Raw genomic sequence first — 11,972 nt, 5'->3', positions numbered from 1 at the left:
TTCATTACGATTAATCGTTTGACAGTGTAAGGTTTTTTAGGTTTTTAAAGATGGAGTTCACCCAAGAATCAAAAATCCTTGTCTTCCCAGGCCTGTAAACATATATTTCTTCTGTGGTCCACAAACAAAGACATTTTGAAGATGTGGTCCCCATTAATTTCCATTGGACGGACGAACATTGAAGAGTAAGTCGATGGGAACCCGAACGCTTTGGCTTCCAACTCTCTTACTCCTGCAGACGAAACGATGAGAGAATTTTTATTTTTGGGTAAACCATTTATGTTCAGGTCACTAGAAAATAAAATATCAACACTTTAACAAACACTATCTACTTAAATAATTGAATACACTATACGAAATGTGTTTGTACTCACCTCAGAATCAAATATCAAATATTTAAGCGAAAAATTTGGACTGCCAAAAGCCTTTGATTTCACTTATTATCAACTTTTTGGCGCAAAAACTTGTTGTTCAGCGTGCGTTTACGCTAAAGCATCATAGCTCCCCTTGTGGCAGGGATGAGAATAGCTTCGTGAATTGCATGCGTGAAACTGAGCGTGTTTGCATGCTTGTGTGGAGCACGTTTCGGGGCGAAGGTTTCTGTCTCTCCTCTGCTACTGAATGTCACGGTTTTTATCTGCCGTCTGACCGTTTTTAAAGACAAAGGCGAGAATGCTTAGAAATGCATTCATTTGCGCTGAGCGTTTTCAGCGTGCAGCAGCTGACTCGAACAACCCAAATCATGTTTTGACTGATAGTGGCCACATACGTCAGTCTATCCCTGCCAGAAATAGTGGCAAATTTTAAACAATTTCATTTCTGTTACTTTTCTGTTATCTTTTAAACTCTCGGACCTCAACGTACCTGCATTGTACAGAACGATAGTGTCTCTTGTGTCAGTAATATATTTCTAATTATTCAATAATAATTAGAAATAAGTTCGCACTCACTCTGATCGCGCTGAGGTGAATTTCAGCCCAAAACGTTTGTTTTACCGTCTTTTCTGCATTAAGAAGTAACATTTCTACTGTAAAGACTAAAAATTTCGGTTCCATGCAACAAACAATTCTCATTTTCTGAGAGAGAGAGAGAGATGAACGAATAAATGAATGTCTATTGTGCAGATAAGTTTTTATCGTTTTGGCATTTTATGTTTATAGTTTATCTGTGTGTTTATACGGTAACTAGTTGTGTTACGCCAATGCTAAACTAACAGGAGAGTTAACTGCAGTAGCGTTAAAATGTTAATACTTTTTTTTACAAGCGATTCTCTTTAGTAATCTGTGGCACTATGGCACAAACACCTTGACGCACGCCGACCACAAAATGAGTGCCAGGACAAATAAATCAGTATATACACATTTTAGGTACTATTTCTAAATTCCAAAATAAAAGTCCCTTTCGAACACATAGGTACAGATTGGAATACTGTTAGCGAGCTGTAATATTATTTGTCATTTATACTGAAGACTGTTTCACATACTTTATTCAAAAAGTCAGTAAGCAGCGTGACAATATTGCAAGTGCTGCTGTAACGCTGTATCCCACAATGCAACGCAGCGGCGAATGCACAGCAGACATTCTGCGCAAAATTCGATTAAAAATGCGAAACAACGAAGATGACAGCAGGACAGCCTTCCCATAACGAGGTCACGTGAGGATGCAGTGCCCTACCGAGTGCGCACTAGATGCTTACGGTGGCATGCCGTGTTTGACAGAATGCTGTATATGTTTTTGTTTTGGGTTTTTTATCCAAAGTGACACATCAGAATAACACAAGCAGAAACGACTAACCCGAGGGACGAAACAGGCATACCAAGCGCTAACTAGTATGCCATCCTGAACGTAGCCTAGTTTTGCAGAGATGCCTCGACGGAGGAAATGTCATTTCCACAGCAATTTCCAATTATTTTATTTTTTTTTACTCCTGGAAGCGGTTCGGACGAGAGACTGTAAACATTCGAGCAGATCCTGATGTCATTAAGTACATGAACGATTATAGAAAGACTGAGCTGCGTTTTCTGGAGGGAGTCGGCAGAAGGCTGCCTCGCGCGAATGTATTTTGTTGTTTATAGTTGTGCGCAAAAGTTCGGGCACCGTTCCCGCGATCCGTGCTCGGGTGATTCAGTCTGGCATTGGCATCGAAGCTTGCCGCTTTGAAGACGTGCAGCGGATGAACAGCTGGAAAACCAGACGTTTGCGCACGACTGCGTATTTTTACGTGTCTGCGTATGAATGAGTATTTGTGTGTGTGTGTGTGTGTGTGTGTGTGTGTTCGCTTCCATTGGTCTGAATGTGAAGCGTGTTTGTGAACTTTGTGTGTCTCCACATGAGGAATATTCTTCTTCTAACGTACAGGGAGAGCTTCTCTCCTTCTCGTCACATGTTTTATTTGCTGTCTCTGTAACTGCAATGACCACTGAATTAATCAAATATACAAATAAATTATTAGTTGACGTATGACTTTGCCCTGTTGTTTATCAGCTGCACTTTCAGGAACAAAGGTACAAAGGGACACGTTTGTACTTAAAGGGTCCGTATTGGTACCTTAAAGGTGCGTATTACTACTTAGAGGCTTGCACCAACAGGGATTAAATTAACCAAAGTTTGAGCTAAATCAAAGTTTGATTTCTTGATCTGCTTACATTTTTTCAATTAGCCACATACTGAAACCATAGCGCTTTATTTTACTTAAACCTCCTCACCTGCATGTTTAAAGTCAAGCCTTAATTGAGATTTAAAGTCCGAGTTTAAAGTCGTAATCCGTTTTTTAATAAAAAAAAATAAATCCAGGTTTATTTATAAATCCTGCTTATTTTCAAAGAAGCTTTAAAGTTCGGTGCAACAGAACTATGACACAAACCTTGATTTAATCTAGATTTAAGATTCATTCTTGTCGGTGCAACCCTCCCTAAAGTGTGTATATTTGAATCAATTAGGTACAAAAGTGTACCTTTTAAAAAGGTACCTCCTCGGTGACAGCTTTTGTACCTTTATTATACCTTAATTAGCTTTATTATACCTTAATTACCTTAAATAACGTGCCACACGGGTCTAATAATACTTTATTAATTCTTTATTTAATTATTTTGTCCTAACCTGGACATGACGACAATACACAACAAATAACTGATGATCCTGGAAGCAGGTTTTCTGTGACGTCACGGCTAATAGTGATTATCTCAGGTACTGATTATGTGCTTTATTTTATGTAGAATATAATGGGAATTAAAACTGTGCGCTCACTACGAGTGTATTCCATAACAAAAACTGTATCCGTCATTCACAAGGCCTGTGTATTTTTATTAATGTTAAAATGGTTTCATATTAATTCATATATATATATATATATACTGACCCACTTGTTTGCGAGTGCAGTGCGATTGCAGAAAGAGCTCCGCCCACACTCTCTTCTAATTGGCTGTGACTTTTTGATTGATTTTTGTTGCATCTAATAGCAAGTTAGCGGATGCTTTATTTAAAGTGACACTGCCTTATATTTGTATTGCAAATTCATCAAAAAAAAATCAGTTTAACTGTTTAATTCACACTGAGATGCTTTGCTTTCAGATGATCTCGGCCCTTCATAAGCAGCCCGTCCAAAGTCCAGTAGAACAGACTCGCATTGGACGAACAGCTCTGAGCTTGTGTGCTTGTGCCTGCGTGCGTCCTCTAAAACCAGAGCGAGTGATTTTTGGTAACTTTCCGACATGGTTCGCAGGGTCAAAGCAGATGTAGAATAATAAAAAGCACATGTGAGAAAGAAATGAAGCTAGCGGAGTCCGCGAAGGCGAAGGAAACAAATGGGAGCCGCTGTTAAATATCCTCCAACTTAAGATCTTCTCGCGCTCCTGTTGCTGTTTGGATGAGTCCGAAATCGGTTTGAACCCGATCTAAGGCGTTATTTGTTTTCCAGGAGTCTTCTCGTTGAAGGTGCGGCGGGGGCACGTCGGTGACTCCGGTCGCTTCTGGCACACGCAGTTTAATCATATGCAGGTTCAAATGTATATAAACACTAGCAGGTTTCTGTCGGGCTGTATACATTACACTGATGTTTCTTAATATTTATACGAGAGAGCGTACGGGGAGTTTGGAGAATTTAGGTGCTATTACTGTGTTTTCTCAGGTGTTTGTGCTGTTGATCTTAGAGAATGAGTCTGCTTAGATTGGCCGAGCGCTCGTACGACACAAACACACACACTGCTCTGGCTTCACACCAGCAGAGAGGAAACTCATCGGACACTTCCTGCGCGTTTCAGCAAGCAGCCGATGACTTATTAAGGACTCAGACGAGCTCGCTGAGGGTCTGTAAGGATGCTGGACTCTTAAAAATAACTGCTCCTCGAAGGGTATCCTTCGGAGTATTATCACAAAAACGTTTTTAGTGAATATGGCTCTTTTTTTAGAAGATGAAAAATGTGTTTAAATATCGCTCAGATCATTTTTTTTTATAACACGGGAATATATAGTTTTATAAATAAATATAAGTTTCTTTGTAAAACTTAAAAAGAGTCGTGGCATCAGATCCTTTTTTAAAAAAAAATACTTTGGGGAACAAAGAAGAAATATTTCTACACTCATTTTTTTTAAATATACTTTTTAGAGAAGAACAAATAAAACTACTAATACATTTTATTATAATACGAATAAAACATGGAGCATTTATTATATTATATACCATATTAATGCTTTGTTTTCAATCTTTAATTGAATTTCATCTTATAATCACTTACAAGGTTTTGTGACAATACCTCCTTTTTAATGAAAATTGTTATTTATCCCCAGTTTACTATTTTTTCCACTTGCTTATTCCATAAACAAACTGACAAAACATCTGCAAATTTTATCTCTGCTGTTTAGATCTAAAGTGGAATATATTTTTTGATTTCACGTAACTATGTTTTATCTTATTTTTGAGGTTTGCATCGAGGGTAGTCGTTTTCCTCGCACTATTCGGACCCTGAATCGTGGCTCTTTCCTTTCAACGGAAAGCAGTGCGTGTTGAGAGCTGTCGACGGCAGGCTCAGAAACCTTACACAAGCACGCAAACGTGCGTTTCGACCGACGCATTTCCATTCGCATTCATTCACTCGGGCATGTTCCAGGCCAGAGGTTGCTCTGACGCCGTCCTCGCCTTCGAGCAGAAACCAAAGCCCAAAACCTAAAACTCCAGCGCTGTTCTTTTTCTACCCTGCATGCAGCTATTTCCTTGAGGAAATGCAAATCTACTCGGAGCCTTTCTTTTGAAGAGTGTACAGTATATGCGTGCCAAGTTCAGGATCTGGGCTGCGAACACAAAGGTTGCGGTTTCACGTCCAAGCATACAGGGGCGACCCGGGACCCGGAGAAGTAACATAGATTACAATCGCTCTCTGTCACCATTGTACCCTTCAGCAGGACATTTAACTCCAGGCTGCTCCGGAGGGACAGAACCTGCAATTAGCGTACTGTAGGTCATTTAAGATACAAAGCGCCTGCTAAAAGCCAAGCATTTAAGGTGAAATAGCCCCTCAAAGTGCTGTAACATCATCTCAGTAAATTCATTAGTCTGAGTTTGCTGGAGTTGGAAAAGAACACAAAGCTCTGTGGCATTAAGACGACTGGGGCACATTTCCACTTAAAAGTTTTTGATCTTAAAGGGGCGGTTCCCCTCGAAACGAAATCGCTCTTCATTTACTCACTCCTGGGGTCCTTGGCGATTCATAAAATTCAGCATAGAGCCACGGAAGCATTAATGAATGAATACCTTATATTACGTTCTTATGAAGTGAAACGATCGGTTCGTGCAGGAAACCGAACATATTTATAACGTATATTCAGGGAAAGTCTTTGATGGGTTTTGTTTGAGTGACTCGTAGATCTGTGCGGCTCGAGCCTTTCGGGTTCGTCCAGTTCACCAAAAAGAACCGGTTCAAAAGAACGATTCGTTCACAAAGCAGACGGACCGTTTGTGTGAGGCTCCGGATTAAAGGTAAGTTCATTTAGTTTAATAGTGCTACATTTGTATTCTTAAACACAGCGATTATTTCACTTCAGGAGACCTCAGTATATTGTCAGGAGCTCTTTTTTGCCTCTCAAACTGACGAAAGCCACTGACTTGCATTTTAAGAATAACCAAGGAAAGCAATTTCGGCTAAAAATCGTTGGCTTTTTTGCTGTTTATTTTTAAGTGAGCTGTCCCTTAAACACGATTGTCTCTTTTATAACCTCTGTCGTTACACACAGACAGTTTTTGGTTTGTGGTACAAGAACCTCCACACATACTACAACCCAATCTCTCTCTCTCTCTCTCTCTCTCTTACTGGGTTTAAAGTGGAAACTTCATCCTTTATTTCAACACGTATCAATTAAAGCACATCTTGAGGATTACCAAGGCGCACGCACACACACTAACGCTGAGCCTCTACAATTATAAATTAAGTCTCTCTCCTCCGAAGAGCAATTCCCAAGTTCACGTATCTCATTAGCTGGTGAAGAGAGACACAGTGTTCGCTCTAATCACCTCAACACGTTTCGCGAAAGAGTCGCCTCACACGTGGAGCCTGAACACCATCACAGGTGATCATTCAATGATTCCCACTTGCTTCACGTTATAATTTCATACCAGTCACAGTTTATAATACCTGAGCTCTTTATAAGGAGCTTCTCAAAACTCAGAAACAGTGAAACCATTCACTGTTTCGAATCGATCCGATCGGATTGTGTATCACGAATCATTTGATTCAGTTCAGGACTTTGGGGCATGTGCTGCGAATCATTTGAGATTGGAACTTTTATTGAATCATTTCACAAAGTTTTACTTCAAACAGTTAGTAGCAAAACCAAGTTTAAGTTTCGTAATGTGTTGCCAGGTGAACAACAATAAAAAACATATAATAAACAAACCTAAGAGGACGCACAGGACGAATATAGAAATACAGCGTTGATTGCTTTAGGATAAACAAAGCTTTGAATGGTTTCCATACGCTTTGATTGAAGAAAAGAGAGTTTACGTACGTGAAATGTAGATGGCCTAAAGAAAATAAGTTATATTTTGCTATATTCTCTTTTGGGTAGCAATGAAAACATCTTTTAAAACTGTAAAATTATGCTATTTTTAGAAATGCTGTTGTTATTATTGTCTGATTATTATGCTAACACGAAAAATCCCTCATTGTTAATTATGATTGTTAGCTACAACTATAAATAAAGACTGAATAAAGATGAAACTGTGGTGCTAAAGTAATCATAATCATAATCATAATCGTTATCAGAAATGTTGGATGGGAAGGGAGTGTCACTTTACACCTATAACAAAGCTTCATATTACTATAAGTAATAGTTTATATTACTATTAAAAAAATGTAATCAAAAATCAGGGCCCCTTAAGACTTCTTGTGCATTTGCTCTATAGATTTGCATTGCAAGTGTTTTATTGTTTATTAATTTCATTAAACATTATCTACAGCTTAAGTTCTGTTTAAACTGGAGTACTCCTTAAAAATAAAATATAACGTACATGCTTCACGCTGGTGAAAAGGAGAGCCTTGCAGTGAGCGATTAAACAGCTCACAGGTGCTTCGAATTAAAGTCTTTTTATACGGTGTGTGTGTGTGTGTGTGTGTGTGTGTGTGTTTCTCAGAGATGCGCCGTGTGTTGTGTGCGACTTTGAAGTGCCGTGTTATGCTGGAGGTTTCCTCGCGTGTTCTGCCTGCCTCAGTTCCCCCACAGCGTCTGGGATTTTACTTGGCAACTCCAGAACCTTCCTTTCTTCTTTTTTCAATTTGCTCGGCACGTTTGAAGGAATTTCTTCAAACAGACTCGTATCGCATCTCAGCCGGTGTTCGGCCCAAACACACGCAAAACACTCTCTGGACAGTTTAGCGGAAGATTCGCCGCCGCGATAGGAGCAGATTTGACCATGAATGTTTAGCACGATGTTTGGTGTTCGCCGACCGCAGCAGGCCTGGAGGAGAGTGCTGGAAAACTCATAAGGACAGAAGGAAAAACGAGTGGTAGTGTAACATGCCATCCGTGGGACTGAGGATCTTTCAACATGACAATGACCTATAACAGGCCATAAAACTAACGCGAGAGTGACTCCAAACCGAAAGATTAATGTCCCGGCTCAGAATTCAGTCCAACCGAGCATCTGCAAAAGAACTTAAGCTTCCTTCCAACCTGATGGAGAGCTTTTTATTCTGCCAAGAAGAGTGAACGCGCTTGAGCCAAGATATGAAACAAAGCTGAAGAGACTCTGATTACGGTTCAACTTTGCTCTGTTTTTATGTAGTTCGAGTTGTATTCCCTCCTACTGTCTGTGGCGTTTCAGAAACCAGAATGCACTAACTGCATAGCAATGCTGTAATAACCACAGCTAGGTTAAAAATGACCCAGAACACATTAGCAACACCCTAGCAACCACGCAGAATGTCCTACAACTGGCAACTGGACCTGCTCTAGCAACTGCCTAGCAACCACCCAGAACACCCTAACAACCTCCAAGCACCTTAGCAACCGGATAGAAACATCCTAACAACGGGACCTGCTCTAGCAACTGCCTAGCAACCGCCCAGAACACCCTAACAACCTCCAAGCACCTTAGCAACCGGGTAGAAACATCCTAACAACGGGACCTGCTCTAGCAACTGCCTAGCAACCGCCCAGAACACCCTAACAACCTCCAAGCACCTTAGCAACCGGGTAGAAACATCCTAACAACGGGACCTGCTCTAGCAACTGCCTAGCAACCGCCCAGAACACCCTAACAACCTCCAAGCACCTTAGCAACCGGGTAGAAACATCCTAACAACGGGACCTGCTCTAGCAACTGCCTAGCAATCGCCCAGAACACCCTAACAACCTCCAAGCACCTTAGCAACTAAATAGCAACACTCTACCAACTGGACCTGCTCTAGCAACTGCCTAGCAAACACCCAGAACACCCTAACAACCTCCAAGAAACCTTAGCAACCGGATAGAAACACCCTAACAACGGGACCTGCTCTAGCAACTGCCTAGCAACCACCCAAAACACCCTAACAACCTCCAAGCACCTTAGCAACTGGATAGAAACACCCTAACAACTGGACCTACTCTAGCAAATGCCTAGCAACCACCCAAAACACCCTAACAACCTCCAAGCACCTTAGCAACTGGATAGAAACACCCTAACAACTGGACCTGCTCTAGCAAATGCCTAGCAACCACCCAAAACACCTGAACAATCTCAAATCACTTTAGCAACTGGATAGCAACACCCTACCAACTGGACCTGGTCTAGCAACTGCCTTGCAACCACCCAGAACACCCTAACAATCTCTAAGCACCTTAGCAACATAGCAACTGGACCTGCTAGCAACTGGTAAGCAAAACCGACTACCTTGGAATACCATGGAGACCACATAGCAACAAACTAGCAGCTTCCATGCAACTAGACAAAATATCCCAATATAGAGACCAGTATGTCTCAGTAATATTATTATTACTGAGACCTGTATTATGTTAGCATGGTGTATTTTGTATTGTATTGTACGTGGATGATATAAAGTCATTTCAAAAGAGGAATGAGAGTTTTTGAGTAATGATTATGAAGACCAACTTTATGTTTTTTCTTTAGAATAGCACAGGGACTTGTATAAGGAAGCAAGTCTAATGATTGCTTTGGTTTATTTTATCCACACCTGACCCGTGCGTGTTATTTATCGCCGCGTTCTCATGCGCTCACAAAGCTCCGTGCGCGCGTTCAGAGTCTTCTGAGGATGCAAAGCCGCGTCTCCATGGCGCCCAGGAGGCGGGGCTTCCACGGTGCTATGGGAAAACAATCTGGACAATCTGAAGGACAGACAGAAGAAGCGCAACAAAAGGCTTTAAGAGCGGCAGACAGCTCGTTCAAACCCCGAGCGCGTATGTGCGAGGCATTGTCTACATCCACTCCATCCATCACGCGGTCAGGTGGCTCTCTCCCGCTCTCAGCATTCTCTACAGCGCTCTTTCTGCAGCATGAAATCAATTTTTAGCTCCTCATTTCCTTTGCCAAGAAAAGAGGCAAGTCTGCCAGACACACACGCACACACACACACACACACACACACACATTCCTCCTGTATTCCCAGTGGTCTTGTTAGGTGGAGTCTGGGTTTAATTCTTGCCTAATTTAAAATAAGCAGCATTTTAGCTCAGTGATGATGATCCTAAAACTTTTCAAACGCACACACACACAGTGATCAAAGATGCACTCGCACACACACTGTCTTCATTGTCCAGACCACCCAGTGTGTGTGTGTGTGTGTGTGTGTGTGAGGGGTTACTTATCTATAGTTAAAGGGAGCAAAATGCCTTCAAAAGTTAACTAAAGCCTTTTGGGGAGCAGCATTTCTTAATTGAAAGATTTGCTTGCAATTTCTTTGTAACTAATTGCGTAATTTACTAGCAACTCTAAATGTTTCTACATCTGCATTGGTCTGTTATGTCTGGAATGATTAATTTTATTGATTTGTTGTTTTCATTTAAGAATGGTGAACATTTGGGTTTGGGTTAAGCCTGTTTAACTTTAGATACAATTAGTATTTATATAAAATTAAAACAAAATTATTTTATGTAAATGTACGCTTTAAGTATAGATAAATAAATGTGCGAAAAAAAAAATTTAAATTATAATTTTTTTATTATTCATCGTTTTCATACGAAAATGCAAAGCGTTTTATTTAAAGGATTTAGTTTATCTGTGGGAATAATCATTTGCTTTACATTAAAATCCTTAGCATTAAGAAAGTAAAGTCGTTGGTTTTGCTTTACATTCAGTGTGTTGATTCTCATATGGACCACGAGCAGTTTTCCAGCGATGTTTAATGTTTTGGTGGAAAAAGTTTCCAGTAAAATGTTGCCGATATTCCGTTGGAATGTTTCTGATGTTCCGTTGGAATGTTTGTGATGTTCTGCTAGAATTAACATTTCTGGAGCGTGTCAGATGGCCGTCCAAAACCCCGTACGTTATCCCGCCTGTATTTTTCTCATTATTCCGCCCTCGGTTTTTCTCAGTGTCGGAGGAAAACAGAAGGAGAGGCTGAAAAGAGGAGATGTTGTGACGGAATTTTCATCATCTCCTCTGTGACTGGTGTCGGAGCGAGCGGTCGGATCCAAAGAGGCTTTGTGTCGTTATCACGGCCTGCTGAGTGACGCGCGCGCACACACACGCGCTGCAGGTGCAGGGGCCTGGAATGTGTTTGAAATGATGTTCACCTGCAGGGGCCGTGAGAACCCGAGGGACTCAACAGAAACACGAACTCCGCGGAGATCAAAGGTCAGAGGTCATCTTCCTGCTCTCATGTGAAATATCCAGTTTGCGCACACGCTAGAGCGTTTCGGTACAAATCTCGAACAGGTGCAGCGAGCGTCTCGCAGGCGGGATATGAGGAGAAACTTGAACAAGAAGCAAAGGTTTCTAGCTACGCGTCGTGTTCTGAAACGTGTCTAAATGCAACTCGCGGAAGCAATGCAGTGCCGACCTTCTCGTTTTTCATGCATGCATTCATGCAAAATATATGCACCCAACGGATACTTGAAAGACGTAAACAAATCTAAAAAGAATAAATACATCTTAAGATTAAACGCGGTGTGTCTCTCTCACAAATCGTTTTATGCATGTTCTGAAATGTGCAATAAATCACATTTTTTTTATTCCAAAGCGTATCGGTATTACAACAAATGAAGCAAAGCGAGATAGAAACGTGTATTTAAATATACAGTTTGTAATGTTACGATTTAAATGCATACATGTGGCGTATAACATGCGCGTATACATATTTCCATGCATCAAGTAATTGTGAAATTATTTTCAGAAAGTCCAAGTATTTTTCAATAAGCATATTTCTCAGCTGACTGTAATTCAAAAGTACTACATGTTCTGACCTTATTGTTTGTCACATAACTTTTAAATAAAAACCGATTCACGGTATTTTAAATATTTTTGGATGCTCTTAAACTGTAAACTG

General features: G+C 40.7%; 3 gene segments (V, D, J or C); 2 read left to right on the top strand and 1 right to left on the bottom strand.

Moving 5' to 3' along the window:
* The window catches only part of LOC122329698, a 610,329-nt gene that overhangs the window by 404,612 nt on the left and 193,745 nt on the right, over window positions 1-11,972 (top strand).
* LOC122329697 overlaps window positions 1-11,972 on the top strand; it is a 601,685-nt gene that overhangs the window by 402,194 nt on the left and 187,519 nt on the right.
* The window catches only part of LOC122329696, a 603,783-nt gene that overhangs the window by 406,810 nt on the left and 185,001 nt on the right, over window positions 1-11,972 (bottom strand).

This window comes from Puntigrus tetrazona, chromosome 24 (genome assembly GCF_018831695.1).
Source record: "Puntigrus tetrazona isolate hp1 chromosome 24, ASM1883169v1, whole genome shotgun sequence".
Lineage (NCBI taxonomy): Eukaryota > Metazoa > Chordata > Actinopteri > Cypriniformes > Cyprinidae > Puntigrus > Puntigrus tetrazona.
Note: the sequence above shows the minus strand (reverse complement) of the source record. Positions and strands in the feature narration are given on the sequence as shown.